The following is a 25,219-nucleotide window of genomic DNA, read 5'->3' on the forward strand; positions in this document are numbered from 1 at the left end:
TCTTTTGCTCCTAAGAGCAAAGAGGCAGGAGGGATGAAGAGGCGAGGAACAGAGAAAGTAGGGGTTGGGCTGCGGGGAGGGAGAGGCTGGGGGAAGCTGGGAAGTTGGTATAAAGGACTTGTGGGTGACGGGCCAATAGAGAGACCCTACAGTGGGGTGCCCAAAAGTCATTTTAAGTAGAGAGGCCACATGTTTAATGTCATTTGTTTGTTTTTAAGTGAGGAAACCACTTCAGCCTCCTTTCCCCTAACCCCTCATCTTCAGTGAAGTTGCTTAATAGCCACGAATTGTTTTAGGAGTGGGTTTGTGTGTGTGTGCCTGTGGGATGGGCAGCACTGTGGAAAGGACTTTGCTGAACACCTAGGCCAAGTTTACACCTAGGCTTACATAAGATCCAGGAGCCCTCGGGGGAGCTATGGAACCTCAGGAAGGCCACAGGGCATTGAGTTGGGATTTTGAAACCAACTTAATTGATATATGTCTTGTACTGGAAATTAGGGTGTATCTCCAAGGGGAGCTGGGAAGGAGAATAAAATACACTTTTGTGCCTTAATAATTGAACTGCTAGGATAGTGGGGTTGGAGGGAGGGTAGGGAGCTAGACACTTTCCAGACGCTCGTGGCTCCCTCCCTGATATCACTCAGGTCTCTGCTCATATGTGCCCTCCTCAGGGAGGTCCTCCCTGACCAGCAGAATTACTAAAACAACTGGTTTTAGATCCTCCTAATCCTGAGAATTCTAGTCCTGAATTGGAGTGAATGTAAAATTCAGTGTATTTGGAGAAAGTCTTGATCTTGACTACCAGGCCTTTATTCATTCACTCACTCAACAAATATTTATTGAACACCTACTATACAGTATATTAGACACTCTCCTAAGCATTTGGGATACCTCTGTGAACAAAACAGGCAGAAATCACTGCTCCTGTGAGTCCTGAGCATGAAGGCAAACACAGTCTTCATTCTGATCATCCTAACCCTGCACTCCAGCAGTTTTTCCTCCCAAAACTCAAAGCGCTTTACAGGGCTTCTTAGGCAGGTTGCTTCCTGGTAATGGGCACATGTTCAGCTGCTGACACTAAGTATTAAAAGTATCAGTCAGCGCAATCATTCTCTAAAATGTTAAGGTTATGGATTTTGTGCTCGCATGAAGAGTAGTTTGAGAATTGAAATTACAAAAGCTTCTATCTTAAAACTATAATATTCTGAACATTATTTTATTTTTCTATTTTATTTATCCATTGATCTGCCAATCATCTATCTCCAATGGGTCTGGTAATGAAGGCCTTCCCATACTGTCCTGCGAGGAGGGATATGCTCAGACGTGTTTTACAAACACTTTTGGAGCAGTGTGAGGAATCAGACTAGAGGTGGGGAGACCAGTTAGGTGGCTGTTTCAGCAGTCCAGGTGAGAACTGATAAGGGCCTAAACCAGGGCAGAAGGGATGGAGAGAAAGATCAGACAATAGAGAGAGTTCAAGAGTAAAACTGGCAAGACTTAATGTGGGAGGTAAGAGGTGGTAGTGAATTTTCTTGTTTGGGTAACTGGGTAAAGGGTAGAGCTCCCAAATTACATCCCCCACCCCCTTACTTCTTCCTGACAACATCAGGATGACAATTAAACTAATTTTATTCTTTAAAGTCTGCATACCCTTAATTTCTGTACTTACTGGTTTGGAGAATTCTCCACCTTTTAGGCCCATGCCCACCGAAAGAGAAGGCCAGAAACTTATCTTCCCAGTCTCCTTTGCAGCCAGGATCCAGACACAGTAATCCAACTTCACGAATCAGAGGTACTGGAATTTTTTTGGAGGCTGGTGCCACGAAATCCACTTTGGTGATGGTGGTCCAAGTGGATGCGGTTTCTATGGGGTCAGAGGCAGAGGTGTTGGCAGTGCCCTCCGGGGCCTGCCTGTGTTGCTGAGGTGTCTCTGCCCAGTGGTGCAGCAGTTACGTCTCTCTGGGGCAGCTCTGGGGCATGATTTGTGGGTTCTTTCCGGAGACATACCCTTTAACCCTTCCAGGCCTTCTGTGAGTTTCCTAATAGCTTTCACCAAACCTCTTTTCTGCTTAAATTAGGTCAAATAGTTTTGTTTGCAGCTGAAATCCCTGACTGATGTACCACTTCTGCCTGCAAAGTCAAGGTTACATAATGACAGCACAGTCATTATTACAAATATATAGTAAGCCTTACTGTGTGCCAGGCACTCTCCTAAGTGCTTTACAGGTACACAGATACGTCATTTATTTCTTGTATAAATTATCCCAGTTTTACCAGTGAGGAAACGGAAGCTGAAATACCCAAGGTAACATAGTGTTTGAGCAGCTCTTTGAACCTTGGCAGTCTAACGCCAAATCCAACACTTAATAACTACCTTCTGCTAACTTGTGTTAGAGAAGCTCATGTTTGCACAGCCTTATAGTCCATCCAGGCCAAATTGTATCCATACTCTATTGTCTTTATTGCACCCGCAATGAGTGAAATTATTAGCTCTCACTAGGGGAAGTGGGATTAACTTCCAAACTGAAATTTTAAATATTAAATGGAGCAAGAAGACATCCTTGAAATCACTTCAGTACCTGGTGGCAGTACCAGGAGCCAAGTATCATGCTTTACTGGTTGAATGGTTTTGGCTGCAAACAACAGAAACCCCAATTAGCAGTGTCTTAAATCTTACAGGTATTTGTTGTTGTTTATCAACAAGACAGGAGGCAGGCATTTCCAAGTCTGGTTAAGTAGCTCCACGCTATCATAGAGCTAGGGTTTGTATTTTTCTATTCTGCATCCACAGTGTGTAGGATTTGGGGCCTCATGTTGACAAAAAGTCTGCCTTAGAGTGCTGCAGGCATCCTGTCCTCTCAAGAAAGCTTTCAATGTGGGAAGTTGGGTGTGATAGCAAATATGGGCCTCCTTTGCATAAAATCACTCACTTTTTAAAATAATTTATTTTTTTTCATTGAGGTAACAATCGTTATCATATAAAGTTTTAGGTGTACAACACTATAATTCAATATGTGTATACATTATAGTGTGCTCACCACCAAAAGTCTAGTTTCCATTCTTCACTGGCCATAGCCATGTTATGGGTCCTCTCCTGAACCAGTCACCAACTAGGAATGAGATTAGCATGACTAGCTTAGGTGATTCAGTCTTACCTTCCCTGAGCACTTTGCTATCTGCTTAATACAGGAATCAAATCTGGGTTACGTGTCAAGGAAGGAGGTGTGTGGAAGTGGTTGTTGGATAGGCGGTGGACAGGGTCTGCCACAGTGGACTGTACATCAGGTCTGGGCTACTGGTCTGAGCTGATTTGTTTATTTGTTCATGAGATGATTTTTTAATTAGTGCTCAGTGCTATGTGTCCTTTGAACCTGCTGTGTGTTTTTTACTTCTCTCTGGGGTTTGGTTTCTCATCTCTAAAATGAAATGGCCGAGGTAGATAATTTCGAGGTCTTTCTCATATTTTACTCATTTATCTCTCTTTTTTTTTCTTTTATAACACTTTTACAGAGCTATAATTATTTCTGTCAGAGACTTTCAGGAGATGCAACTGCCAATAGGCAGTTGATTCCCTTTTGTCACCTAAAGCCATGCTTTTCGAGGTGGGACTCCCACATTTCTGGCATATGAGTGGTGAGTAAATGGATATGGATAAGGATAAGCATGGTGTATCCTATAGGATTTTAACTAAGATTTGGGAGAAAAGCCTTTGAAATATTTTGTATTATACCCCACAAATATGGGCATATTATTCAATATGGTGCAAATTCTCAGGCTTGGACAGTGGCCATGACCTTTTGGGGAATATGTTCTTCTCTGTGGCTGGGGGTCTTTAGATAGAAAACTATGTGAATAGCAATGACTGATATTTCCTGAATTAAAAAAATGACTTAGTTTATTTGCATAGCACTTGGGTCTGCTATCTAGATTAGGATTCTTACCCTCAGCACTGATATTTTGAGCCAGATAATTCCTTGTTGTAGGGGGCTGTTGTGCATTGTAGGGCATTTAGAAGCATCTCTGACCTTTACCCACCAGATGCCAGTAACAGTTTCCTAGGTATGACCCCCAAAAATGTCTTCAGATGTTGCAAAATGTCTCCTGGGGAGCAAAATCACCCCAGCTGAGAATTAGTGATGTAGGTGGATTAATATTTGAATTCTTACTCTGACCCTAATTTGTGTTACCTTGGGCAAGGTATGTAATATCTATATACTTCAGCTTCCTTACCAGCCAAATAGGGCTAGCTTATAACATTACTGTCTACATTAAATGAAGTCACAGGGGTTAAGAGTCTAACACAATGCCGAGTCTATAATAGGTCTTTCATGAATTTATAATTCTCTTCTCCTTTTTCCTTAAATTTTCTGGGGCCGTAAAACTTTCCAATTGGAAATGACCTTAAACGTCACCAGAATTCTTCATTTTGTCAATTAAGAGACTGAGGCTCATAGAGATAATCCATCTTTTCAACCCTAAACCTATCTTTATACTCAAGTAATACAAAAGAGACATATTGAAGTGGAGCTGCACAGAAGTGGGTGAGTTCAAAGGCTCTTTCCTGTCAAGGTTGATTTGCCAGACGCTTGCTCCTGTAGATTCCCTCATGATATATCACCCCGAGAGGACTCCTGAAGCACTAAATCCCTCGTGAGACTCAGACTGAATTCAAATGTTTGGTTTTAGGGCCCATCAGTTATCTCCTTGGAAGCACTTGTTCTGTGCACCTTGGATGTTGGGGAATGTTCAACATTGGAACAAAATGTATGGAATATGCTCAGAGCCAGCCAAAGTTAAAAGAAAATTTTTGCACTCACAAAGAACACATAGCAGCTGTGCAAGAACCAGAGAGACTAATGGATAATTCTAATTTTGCTGTTTCTTCTCTGTCAAGGGCAAGGCTCTTTCTACTAAAAAGACTGAGACTAACTGATAAGAGGGACTAGAGCCCCAGAGAGGGGTGAAATGGGGGAGGAGCTGTCCTAAAAGAATCCATGTCTCCTGGCCTAAACAAATCATGGTCCAAGCTATTGGGAGATTTGCTGGTGAGACCACAGTACCACTGTTGCTGATCTGAGGGACTCCTAGAAATAGGAATCATGCTAGAGGACTAGGGATGGGCAAATGTCCTGATTTTTAGGAAATGCGATGAATTCTTCCCTCTTTCCCACCTCTAGCAACTATGAATTCATGAGTGTGGTACCAGTCTTAGGCACAATTTCATAAGAAGTTATTCTACTAGTGGCTTATGAGTGCTTACAAATTAAGCAGCCGTCCCTCTAAACCAGTAGCATTTCAGCAAAGCAGGTTATGCCAGGGTAGTAATCTAATTTCCTTTTCTTGATTAAGGCCATTAGAATAGCTGAGCAGAGATGGAGTGAGCACAAAATATCCAGAAGACAGCAGGCATATCTCCTGTGACATTGAAGGCAAGATGTAGGAAGATGGGCGGTGGCTGCGTAGCTGTATCCAGTGGGTGGGTAGTGATAAGGAGGCAGAGCCCCAGTGCTGCCGCAGAGCTTTGGCCCTGGATCTGTGCCTGACTCATTATTTTTTTATTAGTGTACTAACCAGGTGAAGCAATGACTGTGCCATAGTCTTGGCTCTTTTGGGGTCTACTTGGCCTGTAGGCCTTGAAGAAGATATATATATATATATATATATATATATATATATATATATAGAGAGAGAGAGAGAGAGAGAGAGAGAGAGAGATGATAGGCAGCCATGGTTTCTGCCAAATGACCCCAAGTTCCAGGGTGCAGCTTATGGTACACTTTGCTCAAGGGGATGTATATTCCATGGTATTGAAGGTCCTTATAGACCTGGCTCCTGACTATATCTCTAGTCTCATTTTTGCTGCCCCATTCCCCATGATCCCAATCTTTAGCCACACCGAACTGTGGTACCCTGCATACACCAGGCTGTTGTAGGCCCCATGATTTTATACCTTTTCCTGTATCTGACTTCAGTGCCCTTTCTTTTTTCTCCTGCCTGCTCCTTCGTCTGCCTGACACGTTCCTACTCATATTCAAGTCTCAGCGAAGCCTTCCTATCCTCTGGGAAGCCTTTCCTTCCCTTCCCACCCTTCTCCGGCACCATTGCTAATAAATACTTCCCCGTCTGAATTTTGGTAGTTGTCTCCACCATTGTTTTAGGTATCATCACATTGTATTAATAACCTGTTTACCTGTCAATCTTTCCTGCCCCCAGTTCTCCACCCCCACCAACTTCTCCCCATACAAGCACTTTCAGCTCATTGCGGACAGGGACTGGATCCTACCCAGAGCCTGGTACATACCAGAGACACTCAGTAAAGGAATTAATGAATAAAAAATGAACGAATGAATAAATGGCTTATATAAAACCCATTATTCTGGCACTCTCGCAGCCTGCTGAGAATCATAATTACATTTCCAACGTGGCCTGGCTCCTTAGATCCAGCTTTTCAAAGGATTTTTTAAAAATACAGAAAACAGGATTCCTTTCCCCTCGAGACCCCTGCTATCTCAATAAAGGCTTATACATGCATCGAAGTAGCAACAGAACCCTTTTTCATGGCACAGACAAGCCACACTGCCACAAACATGGAGCCTCCCGGGCTGTTAGTGCCTTGATTCACTGGGAAGCGCACACCCAAAGTCCAGTTTGCTCCTGTGGCACCCAAGAAGCTTTATCTGTACCACCTAGATGGCAGGAGGCATTTTAGAACTGTTGCCTGCACTTTTGAAAAGGGAGTTGAACCTCATTCATATCTTTTCTTCTTACTGATTTAGAAAGTAAACACCACCTTATTTAAATCCAACCAGATCAGGGAGGCACAATGAATAATTCAGCCTTCCTGTTGCTTTAGGAAGAGTCTGGTTATTATGGGCCTCTCAAAAAGATGTTCTGTGGTACAATGAAAGAATTAAAATTCAAGTGAGGGCACCAAGAGCAAGTCAGCAGGCGTTTATCTGTGCCAGTTCCTCAGTTCTAAAAGCTAGATCAGGCAGCAATTGCTGTCGGTTAGCCAAGTTGCCTGACTGGAAGACTGGAAGACAGGCAGCCTGGCATGCTAGCCATGTCTCAGTCCATTCTGGTCCCCACATAGTGGGCATTGGCATTTGGGACCCTCCAAAGTTCAAGGGATGATGCTGTAGTGGTGATTCTTCACACTCGTAGCTAGGGTTCCTCACCTGCAAATTCCTGCCAGGGCAGGGGCTCCAAGCCTGGGGATCTGGAGCTGACAGAGCATAATGTGAATCTCAATGGGATCACAAAATCAGACCTGATTAATCACCTTTAAAGGGGCATCTGAATTTATAAATTGAGTATATATATATATATATATATACATATATCCCTCAGATATCAGGATGGAGACAAAAGAACAGTAGATCACACCCACTGCCCCGCTGCTCTTCTCTATTTGTGTTTTGAGGTCTAGGGGCCTGAAAGACATCTGCAGGACCTAGAAACCAAAAGGCTAGGCTCAAAAGAAAGGAAATTTGTTGAACACCTGCTTTTAGACACCCCAGAAAAACAGAAGAGAATATTAAGGAATCAGGGCTTCATGGAGCCAACTTTCAGAAAGAGTAGGGCAAAGATAATTAGATTTCTGACTCACTCTATGATGGTTAATTTTATGTGTCAACTTGGCTGGGCCAAGATGGTCAACCACCAGTCTAGATATCTCTGGAAAGGAATTTTTTAGATAAGATTAACATTTAGATCAATAGACTTGGAGTAAAGCAGATTACCCTCCATAATGTGGGAGCCATCATCCCATCACTTGTCAGCCTTAATAGAAAAAAAAGACCGAGGGCCCCTGAGGAGGGAATTGGGCCGCAGGCAGCCTTGCACATAAGCTGCAACTTCAACTTTTTCCTGGGTTTCCCAGTACCAGCCTGTTCTGCAGATTTTGCACTTACCAACCCCCCAATCACATGAGCTACTTCCTTAAATCAACTTCACACACACACACACACACACACACACACACACACACCCACCCTATTGGTTTTGTTTCTCTGGAGAATACTAATACACCACATACTAGAGTAAATTCAGGTGGATTAAAGAATTAAAGGTACTAGTAAATAAAAGGGTAAAAGTATTAAAAGGAAATAATGGTAAATATTCTGGCAGGTGTGAGAGGGAGTGAAGGCTTTTAAAAGAATGCACGCCACAGGCAGAAACCATAATGGGAAAGATGGATAGATAAGGCTAGGGAGACTATATCTTCTAAATATCCAGCGACACCACAAGCATATAAAAGAAAAAGGACAAATGGGGAAATTAGCCATATATGTGTCAGACTGAAAGTTAGTTTATTTAGTAGTGTTCAAAAGGGTAAAATAAGCTGACCTTCCCAATGGAAAAATGGCAAGAACAAGCAAGTCACAAAAGAAAAACAAGTGACAAACATGTGGAAACATGTTCAATGTCAATGAAATGCAAAGACAAATAAAATGTAAATTTTGCCCAGCCACCGTGGCTCAGTGGTTGAGCATTGACCTATGAACCAAAAGGTCATGGTTCAGTTCCCAGTCAGGGCACATGCCTGGGTAGTGGGCTCAATCCCCAGTAGGGGTTGTGCAGTAGGCAGCCAAATCAATGATTCTCTCTCATCATTGATGTTTCTCCCTCTCCCTTCCTCTCTCTAAAATCAATCAATATATATATATATATATATATATATATATATATATATATATATATATTTAAGAAAAGAACTGATTTTAGAAAAAGAGAGAGAGAGAGACCAGCCCTGGTCAATGTGGCTCAGTTGGTTAGAGCATTCTTCTGTGCAATGAAGGTTGAGGTTTGATTCCCAGTCAGGGCACATACATAGGTTGTGGGTTCAATCCCTGGTTGGGGCTCTTAGGAGGCAATTGATAGATGTTTCTCACATCAACATTTCTCTCTCTCACCCTCTCCCTTCCTATCTCTCTAAAATCAATGAAAAACATATTTTCAGGTGAGAATTAAAAACAAAAACAACAAAAAGAGAGATCAAACCAAGTAGAGGGGAGAAAAGACAATATCTATATAATAAAGAGCTAATATGCAAATGGTTGTGACGCCCTCACCAGTAACGACCGATCAGCAGGAGGCTGTGTGTGCAGCAGATGCCGGTGAGTGGGGACTTGCAGTGTAGGGGACTTGCGTGAGGCTGTGTCCCCACCCCTGGGGACGTGAAGCTTATGAAGGCTCACATCCCCGCCCCCGGCCCTGGGGACGTGAGGCTCAAGTCCCTGCCCTCGGTGCCGGGCCCAGGGATATGAGGCTCGCAGAGGCCTACCTCTTTGGGGTGTTGGATCACAGGGTTCCCACACTTTTCCCTTGACTGTGACAGGGCACAGGCCACGCTGGGTGACCCCCCACCCCGAGTGCACGAATTTTGTGCACTGGGCCACTAGTATGGAATAATCCTCTACAAAATTTAGGATTAAAATTTTCCAAGAAGGAAGAGAAGATACTGAATTCCTTAAACAAGAGCAAAGTGCTATGTTTTTAAAAGAGCGGTACAATCAGAGAATAAGGTAGAACACACAGAAATAAAGAAAATGGTAGCTGGAAGTTTTGGGGGTTCCTATGACTACCCATACATTAGTGATTCTCTAGAAGGACTCCAACTCAGAAGTAGTTGTACTCATTGGCCTCTTTTTGGTCAACACCATTTAGGGACTAGTGACACTCATCTGACAAAGGCTTGAAGACCAAAGACCTCAGGATTCTTTTGTGAAAGGCCCAAAAGGAGAGGATTAGTTATGGGGGAAGTGAAGTGGGTAGAAGTGGGCATGTTTTCCTCTCTGTGGGAACTGCAACTTCTCTCCTTTTCTTTGAAATTCAAGTGGTCTTATAGCTATTATTAAAGAGAAGTTATTCAGAAATTTTCTGTTTTAAGACATCTTCCAGCAGTCTGGGAAATCAAGAAAATCTTAATAAGTCAGTAATATTTACAATTTTATTCACTAAGATTTATTAAGTTGTAGTGGATTTCTGTGAGTCTCTGTAGAAAATGAAGAAATATAATTCATATGCTATATGATTCACCCCCTTAAAGTGTAAAATTCACTTGTTTTTGGTATATTACATTGTTAATTTTTTTTCAGTTGTGTTAATGTGTACTTATAAAATTTGTCATTTTACCATTTTTAACCATTTAAGCATATAATCCAATGACATTAATTACATTTACAGTGTTGTTCAACCATCACAACTATTCCTCCAATTTTTTTTATTGTCCCCAAACAGGAACTCTGTAACTATTAAGCAAATCATATAGCTTTAACATATTGGCAATTATTCTATTTTAGATAAAATTCTTCAAAGACCCTCACACCCAAACTGGAAAAGGACTAATTTTAATTCCCAATCCCGGAGTTATTAGGTCTATTATGTGCCATTGCACATTTATACACACTCTGCGTATTGTTCTAAGTTCTATCTTGGGCACATTAATGGCTCTAAAGAAAGCCAGAGCCAAAGGGGTAAATGAAATGTGGGGTTTTAGTTGGATCTTACAATTATGAGTCACCAGAGAGTCTTCATACTCCCATCAACATGTTTCAGTTAACTTTCAAATGAGGCCAGCTGGCTTTCAAAAAATATTCATTTCCTATTGGTGAGTTTGGGAGCTTTTGGAGGCTGTAGCCACCAGTTCTCCCGAGGAAGTGACGGGAAAACGGTTTCGGACACCCACTGCTGAGAAGAGCTCCACATGTCCCTGGATATTCCTTCAGGGTTTGTGAGTTGTTCATGACACAGGAACTGGCTATTTGCTTCTTGGTCCTGAGGATTTCAGGTAACCTTACACACTGGCTACCATCTTTGAATTGTTGCTGGATTGATGGCTTCATGAGATCAGGGAGAAGTAAAACTAGTAGAAAGGTGCATCTGTTTGCATATTAACCACATAAATGAAACGTGCTGTCCTTGGAGTTGCCTCTTTTTCCTTATCTTGTTATTTCTAAAGTCCTTTGGTGACACAGCTCCATTTTTATCCAGAAATTGCACCAGTGAGTAGAAGAAGGCTCAGGGAAGTGAGTTTTCTCTGCCCTAAAATGACAACATACCCTCTTAGTGAATTTCCTACCGTTAGATGTTCAAGTAAAGTTTGAGTTATTAGGTATCAGAGATGTAGAAGATCATTCATGTCTGCAGTAGGGGATTGAGAAGGATAATCAATAAGGCTGCTTCGAATTCTGAAATTCCATGACATTGTGAGCAGCATTGCATTGTGGTCAAGAACTTGGACTTAATCATTCAGACCTGGATTCAAATTCTGGCTCCTTTACTTAACTGGCTATTTAGCTTTAAGCAAATTATTTAACCTATTCTAACACTCAGTATCTTCATCAGTAAAATGAGTAAAATCATAGGATTAAATAAATTAATGCGTGAAAATGTTTACATGCTCTTTCTTTTAGATGCTCTTTTTTTAAGAGTTTTGTTTTTTTTCTAATCAAAAGACTCTTTTAAGGTGATTTTTATGGGATTGTAGTTGCTCAGGAACACTGGTGGAATGAAAGGTGGCCTGGCCTAGTGAGTAAAGTACTGAACTAGGTGTTCAGCCTCTGATTAAAGTTTTGAGATGTTAATTTTATGTGATTGGCATGTGACCTTAGACCACTGTTTGATAACTCTGTGGCTAGATTTGTCCAACAAAATTAGAGAAAACACCGATGCCTTCTCCTTGCCAGAAAGAGATGGTTTGAGGAGCAGTGGAATAAATTTATTAAAGCAATGTGATTTTTTGCTGAAGTAAAATGGCTCCTGCTAAATGTAAGGTTATATTATTTTCATGAGCTAGAAAATTACATGGGGACCTATAATTGATAGGGATAAATAGTCTTACTTTTTATTTCAAAGCTGCCATCTCCGAGAGAACTTGAAGTGGGAGGCTCATTTTTTAATTTATCAAGGAAAGTGGAGCAGTAGGCCTTTTGTTGTTGTTGCCATTACTAGTAAACATCAGTTTTCCTGCCTCTGTATAGGAATTTTTAGAATTATAGTTTGCTTTTCTGGACAAGTTGTGATTCCTACTCCCATGAAACTAGGCATCCCCGTTCTCATTATGATGTTACTCCTTGTGAGTAACTGGAAAACTTTGGGAGTGCCAAGGCTGGAGAGGACTGGTGGAGAGGGTGGATGGAAGTCTTCTAATATATCTAGACTTTATAACGACTGTATCATGAGCAAGAAGAGGGAGTTATAGAAGCCTTGCAGAACCAACTTGGGTGTTTTCCCTTAAACCAGTGGTCGGCAAACTGTGGCTCTTTGGCCCCTTGAGTGTGGCTCTTCCACAAAATACCACGTGTGGGCGTACATACAGTGCGATTGAAACTTCGTGGCCCATGCGCAAAAGTCAGTTTTTGGCTCTCAAAAGAAATTTCAATTGTACTGTTGATATTTGGCTCTGTTGACTAATGAGTTTACCGACCACTGCCTTAAACCACATAGGGAATTTGAATCTGATGATATCCATGGAGGGTTGGGCTGGTACCCAGATGAGAGGAGGGGGGAAAAGCAAAGGTAGGTAGTTTAAAAAAAAAAAAAAAGGAGAAAAGGGTAGAAAGTCTATGAGGAGAGACTCAAATTTCCATCTATGCTTGGGAGGTCTGATCTCTCCACCCCATTCCTCTGAGCATCTCCCTCTCCTATAACCCTGAAACCTATTTTCCAGTTCATAGCTTTCTCAAGAGCCCCAACAAGAGATATCGAACTGTGGGTTGTCCCATAGTTACCTCATACATGGTAACTGAACTCACGTCCTTTCTCTACCCCAAGCTGTTCTTCCTCTTTTACTTTCTTCGTTCAAACAGTCATCCAAATATGCAAGCTAAAATCTGCAGCCATCCTTAACAGTTCCTTCTCCTTCACCCTGCACCATTCATTCAGTAGATAGCTCCTCACCATTTACTTGTACCACTGCTAGATACTGTACTGTGACAGGAGAGACAAAGATGATTAAGACATGGCCCTAAATATAATAAGCAGCTCAGTTCAGCCAAAGAAGCAAACAGGCAAACACAGTTCAGGCAGATGACACAAATCCTTTTTGTTTTGTTCCTTAAATGGTTCTTGAATCCACTTCCCCCTCTCCATTCCCTTTGCCAGTGCTTAAGGTCAGACCTTTTCATTGGCCTGGATTACTACAATCATCTGGTGTATGCAATTCCTTCTCTCTGCTCCTGTTCTGGAAATACCCTAATTCCAGAGTAATTATTTTAATGATGGTCTGCCTCAGCACATACATTTTTCCAGTCTTACCTCCCAGAATTCTACATGTCACTCTCTGTACCACCCCATACCCAGTTTTAGTCACTAGAGCATTTGTGGTCTTGACAGTACTACTTCTCTGCCTAGAATTCCCTTCTCTACGTAGCGAATTCCTACTTATCTTTAGAGAGGTAGTTTAATGTCCCTTCCTTCATGAGCCCTGTCTCAAATACTCATGTGGGATTTAATGCTCCCAGGGTACTCTTAATGCCCCCATTTATACTACCTATCATGCTGCATTTGGGGTGAGGGTGTGTTACTTATTTACTTTTTTTTGTTTGTTTGTTTCTTGTTGTTGTTTTTTAGTGTTTCCTCACTGGCCTATAACTTCATTAAAGGAATGTATCTTACTCCCGTTTTAACCTCTGAGAACCAGATCGGTGATTGGAATAGAGTACGTGCTCAGAAATGTTAGAAAAGTGAATGGCTCTTCATGAAGCCTAGGTGTGAGCCAGCCACACTAAGATTTAGAACCAGAAAATGCTGACTTCTCAGGAGTTGGCTTGTGGCGGGGGTGCTCTGAACTTCCATCTGTCCTCCCATAAATGGAAACTATAGCAGATCCCAATTGTCAATAGGAAAAGGAAACCGCATACCAGGCAATAAAATTGGTGCCTTATAAATGTCAGTTAATATAAGTGAGAGAGACATTCTTATTCTTACTTGACAGAAAATTAAGGGATTTTCCCAAGATCTTATAGCAGCTATGGTTGAGCTGGGTTTTGAACTCAATCCTGGTTGACGCTGACGCTGCATTCTTTGTACCATTCTGTACTGCTATAAGTTACAGGTTGTGGTTTGAGTCCTTGGTAATTGCTACATTAGGGGTAATAAAATGATCACATAATGTCACTGGTAAGAATTGGTAGTTATTTGGTAAATTACTATCTGTAGAGTATGAACCTAGATAGCTTAAGATTTCTGAATTTGGGAGTCTAAATCACACAGTTATTTGAGCTCATGCTCTGATTGCAAACAAATTTTGCATGATAGAGAAGTAGGGTGGTAGATTAATGCCTCTTTGTACATTTATAGGCCCCAGTGGGTTCTTCCACTATCAGATAAGAGTATTAGCAATTATCTCATGTAGTTAAGCAATGTAGATAAGCCATTATTATTACAGCAATCCCCCCTTATCCATGGAGGATTCATTCCAAGACCCCCAGTGGTTGTTTGAAACCATGGATAGTACCAAAACCCTATATATTCTATGTTTTTTCCTCTACCTACATACTAATGATAAAAATAGAACAATTATAATAATATACTATAATTAAAGTTATGTGAATGTGGTCTCTCTCTCTTAGAACATTTTATTGTACTGTACTCACCTTTCCACTTGAAGGAAGCACTTTAGAGCTTCTCTTTGGCAATTTGAATTGCCAGCATCACTACTCTTGTAATAATGGCTTTGGGACCATTATTAAGTAAAATAAGGGTGACTTGAACACAAGCACTGTGATATAATTGAGGCTGCTAAGGGACTAATGGGTGGGGAGCATATAGACATGGATGTGCTGGACAAAAGGATCGTGTCCTGGGCAAGATTTCATCACGCTACTCAGAATCTCGCAATTTAAAACTTACGAATTCTTTATTTCTACAATTTTACACTTAATATTTTTAGACTGCTGTTGACTGCTGTTAGCTGAAACCGTGAAATCTAAACAGCAGATAAGGAGGGACTATTGCTATGTAATTAGCAAATGATGGTTGACAATGAGAGCTGTGGATAGCAAAGGGTCAACCTCTCAGATGCTAGAAGCAGCAGAACCTTAATGATCATCTAAGCCAAGCCTTTCATTTTACAAAATTAGGCAGGATTCACCCAAGGTCAAGTAGCTATTTCATTCCAGAGCCTGCATGGAGAAGCCAACCCTAGATTCTTAGAATAATGTTCATTTTACCTTAAGCTCCCTTTATAAATCTGAAGATAGTTCACAGCCAAACTGGACATATCAGTACAAAAAGTATACTGGTTGTTTTCTTTAGTAAATTCATGTGTTTATTGTCAAGGTTCCTCTTTTCCTTATGCCTAGATGATTTCATCTGTAGATGTCAAAAATTAATGGTTTTTATATCCCGATCTTTGTAGGGACACAATTACATTATGTGGATATATCAGACTTACTTAACTACTCTCCTATTGATTGACATTTAAATTGTATTCAATTTTTAAAATGATAAACAATGCATATGGTGAATTTTTTAAAGATTAGAATTTTAAAGTTTTCAGCTTACAATCGATTTATTGATCAGACATTTATCAAGCATCCACTCTGTGCCTGGCACTGTGCTTTTTTTAATGACATCACCAGTTAGAGGAACAAACTCTGCCTGTCAGTTCACAAGATGAAAACGGATTTCTCTATAAACTGCCCGGCCCATAATAACCTTCATCATGAGAGCTATAATTTCGGGAGAGCCTGTAGCTACTGTGTTAGACGTTTTAGAAGCATTTATCGATAGGTAGGTAACTAGTATTCTCATTGTACAGATGAAGAAAGTGAGCCCTAGACAGATTAAGTAAACTATGCAGGGATACAGTGAATAAGCAATAGAATTGAGTTCATTCATTCATTCAACAAATTGTTTTTTTGTGTTTTTTCCAGGAAGACCTATTAAGTGCCAGGCATTCTTCTGGAGTCACATTGGGAAAGAATACCATGGTAAGTAAATCAGATATGGGGCTTACACTCTGGGTGGCAGACAATAAACAAGAAAACAAAGGTAGACATGCATTCAGTCATGTGCTGCATAATGACATTTTGGTCAACAGTGGACCACATATTTGATGGTGGTCCCATAAGATTATAAGGAAGCTGAAAAATTCCTATTGCCTAGCAACATGGTAGCCATCGTGACGTCATAGCACAATGCATTACTCACGTGTTTGTGTGATGTGGTGTGAACAAACCTACTGTGCTGCCAGTCATATAAAAGTACAGCACATACAGTTATGTACAGTAAGTAATACATGATAATAATAAACGACCGTGTTACTGGTTTACATATGTACTGCACTATACTTTATTGTTATTTTAGAGGGTTCTCTTTCTAATTATAAAAAAAAAAGTTTACTGCAAATCAGAATGCCATGTTGTGCTGGCAGCAGCCTCAAAATCTCTTGTTTACTGCACCTCTTGATTGTATCATTTTCTCTTGTGCTTGATTTAATCTTGTGTTATTTTGTACAGTGATGTGCTGTACAGGTTTGAAGCCTAAGAGCAATAGCTATACCATATAGCCCAGGTGTGGAGCTGGCTACCCCATCTAGGTTTGTGGAAGTGCACTCTATGATGTTCACACAACGATGCATCGCCTAACGACACATTTCTCAGAATGTATCCCTGTCATAAAGTGGCATATGATTGTAATTACAAATTGTGGCAAGTGCTGTGAAGGAAATGGTTAGGTGCAGTGGTAGAGGATATTGGGGGCAGGGGCGGGAGGACGATGGCTTCTTCGCTTGGATGGTGAGAAAGGCCTTTCAAAGGAGCTGACATTTAGTTGAAACCATGAAAAGAGAAGGCAGAGTTCTTCCAGCAGAGGCCACAGCTGACTTGAAGGCTGTGTGGTGGAAAAAGCTCGGCATGCCTGAGGAATGCAAGGATTCCCAGGTGGCTGCAGGGGAGCTGGCGAGGTCAGGGAGGTCCAGGATGAGGATGGAGAGAAGGCAGCTCTGACTCTGTAGGATTTCCTAGGCTATGGACAGGAATATGCATTTTATGTGCCATAGAATGGGACAGTCATCAAAAGCTTAATTAAGCAGGACGTGAAATGATCTTATCAATGCTTTCAAATAATCGCTTTGGCTTTTCTATAAAGAAGAGATTAGAGAGAGGAAAGAGTGGAAGTGTTGAAACAAGGTGGGTGGGGGGGCATAGCAATTATCCAGGTACTAGACTGCCAGGGCTCAGGCTAAGGTGGTTGTGTTGACAATTGCAGGAGGAGGAAGACCTACGTGTTCCTTGGTGGTGTAAATGACAGGGCTGGGTGACCCCAGGGTCTGCCCTTTTTTGTGTCACAGAAACTGTATCCCACTGGCTGGGAATGGAGGCGGGGGGATCTTATGGAAGGGCTGCCTCGGCCCTCGCAGCCCCAGCTTCATCTGGAAGGTCGTTCGCCTGTATTGTCTAATTAGCATATTATGCTTTTATTATTATATATTCTTATTTCTGGAAACCTTTAAGTCTTCTGTGTTGGCTTCTGAAAATTGAACACTCTTCTCTTTCAAAGACTTGAACATTTCTTTGTCCTCAGTTATACCACCCACATTTATGATGCTCTGCAGACCAGGGATATTGCTCACACTGACTCCTGATCTCATGCATTTTGCAAATGCACAGCTTGGTGAATGGTGAATGTGACTTCCTGCTGTTAGTGGCTCACAGTGCTGAAAGGGATGACTTTCTATGAGGCAAAAACTAATAATGGTCTATTATTTTAAGTTACAAAGAATTGGGTGGCAAAGGGAGTGGGGAAGGAAACCCTAAATGCTTTGAATGAATTATTGGACTTACAGAATCTAAAGTGACATTTCTTTTTTCTTCCTTTTCTTTTTAATTTTTTTTCTTTCTCAAAACAATGACTGTTGATTAGCAGAAAATAAGAAACTACAAAGAACAAAAACTACAGTTCTACTCACCCAGTGACATTCACTGTAATGCTTTAGTGTACATAACGTTAACTTTTAAACACTTTGTTTTACTTTTTGCTAATACTCAAAATCCATCATGTTCATTGTGGACAGTTAGAGAATATAGGAAATTATAAAGAAGAAGGTAATTTACCATCCCAGGACAGCTATTGGTAACATTGTAATATGTTTCCAAGTCCTCTTTAGTGCAGATCATATATAATTGATATCAAACCATCTATTTATTTTTCCACTTAAGATTGCTATCTAATCATTGTCCATGTCATTACAAGCTCTTCACAATTATTATATTTAATCGGTACACAGACTGCATTCAGTTTTTGCTACAATGTGCCTTGAACTCCTACTTGTGAAACAATAACTACATATAAAAAAATACCAACCTCACTGGATTGTTGTGAGAATTAAACAGGTTCGATGCGTTGATGAGCACAGAGCCCGATGCTGTGAGCATTCAGTCAGTTAACAGCTATCATCATTTCCTTCCTACAAATTTAGTCTACTTCATTTTTTCATGAATATATGTACATCCTTAATGAAAATCTTTGTGTATAAAGCTCTTTCTATATAGATTATTCCCATTTCTTTTAGAGTTAATTCCTAGAAGTGGACTTTTTGGGTCAGCGGGTGTTAAGAAATTTAACATTGTGTTTTCAAGTGTCCCCATAGGATATGTTGGACTTACTGAGATTTGAGGTGTTACGAGTGGCTGCCTTGTTAGCAATTGCTATGGGTAGGTAGGTAGTTTCATAGGAGATGACCCACAGGACTAATATTCTGTCTTTAGAGCAATGTTGATTTTTAATTACTGCATAGAGGTGAGGGAGGAACACCTTCCTGACTGGGTATAGAAGAATCATCTAGGAGGCTTTTGATGAATTTTATTTCTCTCTCCTGTCTCCTCAGCATTCTTATATCCCTGCCATGGCAGCCCAGGGCATGCTTTTTTCTTCTGAAAAATCTCACCATCTTCTCCCTCTGAAATCACTGATATAATAACCACTTTATAGCTAGCAGTGTCACATTTCCTTCAGATGTGTTGGACAAAGAAAGTTTTGCAGCAACAATAAATGGTTTAGGTGATGGCAAATGGTTGTCAAGACTCAGGGTCTGAAGCAAAAGAGGGAATTGAATCTGCAACGTTGAGAAAGACTGCTTGGTGCAGTCCTGTGGCTGCCCGAAGTGGTCCACAGCTTTGCTCTGGCCCCACTTTCGATGCCCTGGGAGACTACCTGCCAAATGTAAAGTGTGTGGTGCTTAAGGCTGCTAACAGTGTTTAATACTGATTACATATTGAATTGATAAGATTTCAACTATATTGGGTTAAATAAAACATATTATTAAACTTAATTTTACCTATTTCTTTTTACTGTTTAAAATGTAGGACAGGGAAAATTATATACGTGGCCTTGCATGATATTACTGTTGGACAGAGCTATTCTAGAAGGATTCTCAATCATCAAAGGGCAAGATGAGGGCAAGGTGCTAGGGCTAGAAAAAGGCTGAGGGACAAGGAGGAGGAAGAAGCACAAATTGGGGGAAGCAAGGGGCCCTGAGATCATACTTGTTTAATTTCTCCATTGTCTCCAGGCTGTCCTGACTGTGTTACATGTACAATACAAACATAAGCACACTCGTCTGCATATTTTATTATACTTTTTAATTAATTCTATAATTTGACTTTTAAAATAATTTATCCTTTTTTTTACCCTTTTTCTTCTTTAAGGTTTCATAAATTTCTAGTGTTTTGGACAACTAGTTTGTGGTCATTTCATACAGCAGACCTAGGAAACTAATACACTGAAACAGAACAAATTTAGTTTAGGAATAACAATTGGAATATATTAAAATCTTGAAAGTTTGACTAATTCATTCAACAGAATATTTCTTTCAGTATAGGAATGGCAGCCTAACTATAGCTTTTACACAGTGATATTGCATTCTTTCTTTTTCTTTTTATTGATTAAGGTATCACATATGTGTCCTTATACGCCCATTGCCCCCTGCATTCTATTTTTAACAGTGTCAATAGGATATTTATTTCAGTACTACATTTTTTTTTACATTTTATTCACATTTATTTTTCACTTTTAGTGTACTCACAGAAAATTAGAACGCCTTAAAGCAGAAGTTTAATAGCAATTTTTGTAAGTAAAGTTGCATTCCATCTCTAAGTCAATTTTTTTTTTCAGCATTGAGGAGGGAGTTAAAAATGTTAACTGTGGACATTGAGAGTGTATTCAATAAGAGGAACTAAGGCTCCTTGGAGAAAGAGCAGATTCTTGAATTGAGTCAGAGAAACATAAGATGAATCATCTTGTACCAGAAAGTAAGAAATTTCTTAACCTTTTGCACTCGGATGTTGAGATTAAAATTACTCTTTAAATGTATCAATAATTTGAAATATAAAAAAATCCAAATAAATAAGTTTGTATGAAAAAAAACTCCAGTTTTTTATTCTACTGCCGCGCTTTGTAAAATCTGGGGTATTTAAAAAATTAAATCCCGAGTAGAATAAAGGAATCGAGAAAAAAGCAAGCGAGTGGAAAGGGTTAAACACCAGTGAGCACATAAAAGAACACAGAAGCCAACTTAAAGAGCTCCCACTGGCCAAATATGACACAATGTATGCATCAAAATAAGTAATGACCATAATGGGTTTGTAACCCATTAAATAAAATTAAAATATATGAGGTCATATTTATATCAATAAATGAGTAAATAAAAAATGAGAAAGGCAGAGAGTTCTTCTTTAAGTAGGATGCCTAACAAATATAGAAGGAATGATAGAAATAGAAAAATCATGAGTGGATGCTAAAACTAGTGGCTGAAGGTTAATAAAGAATGGAATATTTACGTAGTCTCAAAGTATCTCCTCATAAATCACTTGTTTGTTTTAAAGGGGGGAAATGATGATGTCAGAGTGGAGAAAACTGGCAGACTCCACTTTAACAAAGTCATTGAAGTTAACACACCAATATCATTTGTCTCATGGTGAAATGCACCGATAAGGATACAGCATTAATTTGATGCTATTACTGCCAAAAAGGCAACACCTGCATCTGATGAGACAAAACCAAATAAAGAGACATTGTACAAAATAACTACCTTGTACTCTTTAAATAATGTCAAGGGCAAAACCACACCAAACCGTTGGAGGGCTGGACTATAGTTTAAAAAAAACTACGAACAAATTCCTATGCACACTGCACATATCTTATTTTGAAGTAAAAAAACAAAATGGCAAAAACACCCGCATGTGGCCCGTGGGCCGTAGTTTGAGGACGCCTGTACTATGGTTATATAAGAGAATCAATGTCCTTATTCTTAGGAAATACACATTGATGTCTTGGCTTGCTCTTAAATGGTTCATACCAGATAATATGCATAAATATAAATATACATACATAGAATAATAAAATAGATGAGGCAAAATGTATTGGTGAATCTGGGTAAAGTTATGAGTCTTGGTACTGGTCTTATAACTTTTCTGTAGATAACATTTGAAATTATCCTACCTAATAAAAGAGTAATATGCAAATTAACCATCACTCCGCTGCACCCACCAGCCACACCCACCAGCCACACCCACCAGCCAATCAGTGCAAGTATGCAAATTAACCCCAACCAAGATGGCTGCCGCCACAGAGAGCAGGAGGGAGGCTTGGGTTTCCCCAGCAATAGAGGAAGCCAAGCTTTCCACATACCCTGGCGGGCCCAGGCCTATACTCAAGAATACAAAGTTTCAATTATAGAAGATAAATCCCAAGAAAAATGGCGGCAGCCACGGAGCTGGAGAGAGCAGGCTAGGGTTGCCCCTGGCAACCGAGGAAGCCAAGCTTTCAACCTGCCCTGGCCGGCCCAGGCCTCCGCTTAAGGCTACAAAGTTTCAATTATACAAGGTAAACAAATCCAAACAAAAATGGCGCAGCCACAAAGCAAGTAGAAGGCTTGGCTTTGCTCCAGGCTACAAAGTTTCAATTGTAGAAGGTAAATAAATTCCAGATAACAGGGCCTCCGCTTGGGTCGCAGGGGAGCATGGCCAGCCTGCACACCACCACAGGCCCCTCGCTCAGGCTGCCCCACGCCCCAAGGGAACCCCCACCCTGATCCGGGACACCCTTCAGGGCAAACCAGCTGGCCCCCACTCATGTACCAGGCCTCTATTCTCTCTAATAAAAGAGTAATATGCAGATTGACCATCACTCCAACACACAAGATCAACATAGCTGCCCCCATGTGGTCAAAGATACTGCCCCCATGTGGACACAAGATGGCCACCACAAGATGGCCAGCAGGGGAGGGCATTTGGAAGGGACCGGGCCTGCAAGGGAGGGCAGTTGGGTCAATCAAGCCTGCAGGGGAGGGCAGTTAGGGGTGACCAGGTCGGCAGAGGAGGGAAGTTGAGGGCAAACAGGATGGCAGGGGAGCAATTAGACATCAATCAGGCTGGCAGGGCAGTGGTTAGGGCAGTGATGGGCAACCTTTTGAGCTTGTTGTGTCAAACTTCGCCAAAAAACTGAGCATAACTCAGGTAGTGTGTCACTTTGAGGAAAAAACATTATTTCGCAAATGTTTCATCCTCAGGAGCAGCAAATGTTTCATCCTCGGCATGCGGCCACCTCAGCGGCCGTGTGTCATCACAAATGGCTACGCATGTCAGTGCTGACACGCGTGTCATAGGTTCGCCATCACTGGGTTAGGGGGTGGTCAGGCTGGCAGGCAAAAGTGGTTAGGGGCAATCAGGAAGGCAGGCAGGTGAGCAGTTGGGAGCCAGCAGTCCTGGATTGTGAGATGGATGTCCCACTGCCCTACATGGGAAGGCAGGCAGGGACATGGGCAGTGGGACATCCCTCGAGGGGTCCCAGATTGGAGAGGGTGCAGGCTGGGCTGAGGGACCCCCCCCCATGCATGTATTTCGTGCACCAGGCCTCTAGTATGAAAATAACAAGTTATAAATATCAGTTACAAATCCCTGTACAGTATGATCATAAGTTTAAAAGACTAAAACATTCAAAATATATTTATTTACCTGATTTATATATATAGGAGAAAACTGGAAGGAAATACAACAAAATATTATCAGTGGTTATGTCCCCATTCAAGTTTTAGAGTTTATTATAAATTTTTTTATTTATGTTTTCAAAACATTCTGGCTTCCTACCACACTCGAAATAAAGCCCAATGACCTCAATGCCCATCAAGCACTTTAGAGGGAGGTCTTGTTTATCCTTACATCTAAATAGCCACCCTCCTCTTCCCCATACTGCCTTTCCCTTTTTCTGTGTTAATGGTGTTAGCTCCTTTTAATCACAAAACTTTAATGGAAACAATCAAACATCCGATCTCAGGAGTGATTACATGTATTCTGATTCCGCTATATTCTGAACCATTAGGCGGTCTACACTGCAGAATCTGTACTGGGTATTATTTCCCCAGAAGAGCGTGCCTGTCCTGTTTTTTTGGCTTGTTATCAAGCTAGCAGAATAAATGCTTGTTCTAACTTTCTTCTCTTTCCTTTGGGGCAATTAGAGATAGCCAACAGAACCCAGATTTCAATGCTCACTGCGTCTTTGCTTACTCGCTATGCGACTTCAGGGCAATTTTCAAGTTACCGAAACTAAGCTGTAGTTTGTCCATCCATAAAGTGGAGAAAACAGTAAGTGCCTCAGTGGTCAAATGTTCGTTCTCACAAACTCTTATTTACCACTTTTTTTTTTGGGACATCCTCACACAGGCACAAGACTAACTACTTAATCCTCTGGCTCCACAGGCTTTTTCTTCTTTCTCTTAAAAGAACATTTTCCAGGATGGTTAAGATTTTTCTTTCTGTTTCTCTTCCCTGGCTAGGCTGAGAGCTTTTCCATGAGCACAAATGTACCACCTGTCTCTCTGAATTCCCCATACATGGCACAGAGTCTGGCAAACAGCAGAGCTCAATAAATGCCTATTGAAAATAGAGAATTCTAATTCTAACAACAGTTCTCTCAAAGTCTTTTGATCCTCTAACTAGAAACAATTTTTTCCCCTCTGGTGGGAATTGAGTGCTCTGATCACATTATGCCTTGAATCATAGTTATTTGTGTATTTATTTTTTTAATATACCCTCCCACTCCCTCATGCAATGCCCCAGTCATGTGATTGCTGGAACCACATCTTATTCATCTCCAAAATCCCAGCAGTGTCTGGCACTTACATTCCATCATTTGTTTAAGATACAATTCTTCTTGAGCAAGGAGCAAGGAATATGACTCACACATTGAATGTACAATACAGTTTTTGCCTTTTTTATATAGGCCTGCTCAGCAAACCACTTCCCCATTGCACAATGAATTGGAGGGTGGGGCTGCTCCCAACGTTAACATCAGTCAGGGTTACCAGAAGTCATTCACCTTCCTCTGAATAAAACATGAGTTCACAACTTGGCTCCAAGTTCAGGCCTCTCTATTGAATCTAGCATATCAGGATAAGAATCTGAATCATTATATATGGTGCAAAATATAATGCAAACTCTGAACAGGACAAGGATCATTAGAACTGATGAGAAGATAAAGTAAAATAGGAATGCAATGGTAAGATTATAATTACTACTAGAGGCCTGGTGCATGAAATTCGTGCACTGGCAGGTGTTCCCTCAGCTTGGCCTATGCCCTCTTGTACTCCGGGGCCCCTCGGGGAATGTCTGACTGCCGCTTTAGGCCCCTGAGGAGTCCCGGATTGTGAGAGGGATGTCCGACTGCCGGTTTAGGCCCAATCCCCACAGGCCAGCCTGCGGGGACTGGGCCTAAACCGGCAGTCGGACATCCCCCAAGAGATGTAACAGTGTGCCAAGTGGCAGGAAGCCAGGGAGGACCCAGAACTGGGGCTGGGCACCGCGCCGCTCTCGCTCATCCCGGCCTACTGTGCCTGCTGGCGCCGCTCGGTAGTGCTGCCACAGAGTTGGGAGAGGCTCCAGCTGCCACAGCTGCGCTCGCCAGCCATTCCCCCTGTGGGAGCACACTGACCACCAGGGGGTAGCTCCTGTGCTGAGTATCTGCTCCCCAGTGGTCAGTGAGCATCATAGCAACTGGTTGACCGGTTGTTCTGGTCATTCCGTCATAACAGTCGCTTAGACTTTTATATATATATAGATGGTCACAGAGTTTTTAATAAGTTGTCTGACCAAAGCGGCAATTACATTGGCACTTCTAATATTAATTATGTAGAATAAATTGCATTAGTTGGCATTACATTTTATTAAACTTACATTGTGGATATAGGGCAGCTGAATAGACATTTTTCCAGGGTCCA

At 41.2% G+C, this 25,219-nt stretch overlaps 1 protein-coding gene across 1 annotated transcript in view; it reads left to right on the forward strand.

The window, feature by feature from the left end:
• ABCA1 (ATP binding cassette subfamily A member 1) overlaps positions 1-25,219 on the forward strand; it is a 330,657-nt gene that overhangs the window by 131,481 nt on the left and 173,957 nt on the right. The window contains exon 5 of the mRNA XM_079790446.1: positions 15,882-15,938. The gene's annotated coding sequence lies outside the window, so the exon portion shown is untranslated. The remainder of the gene's footprint in view (positions 1-15,881; positions 15,939-25,219) is intronic.

This window comes from Cnephaeus nilssonii (genome assembly GCF_951640355.1).
Source record: "Cnephaeus nilssonii genome assembly, chromosome: 14".
NCBI classification, from domain to species: Eukaryota; Metazoa; Chordata; class Mammalia; order Chiroptera; family Vespertilionidae; genus Cnephaeus; species Cnephaeus nilssonii.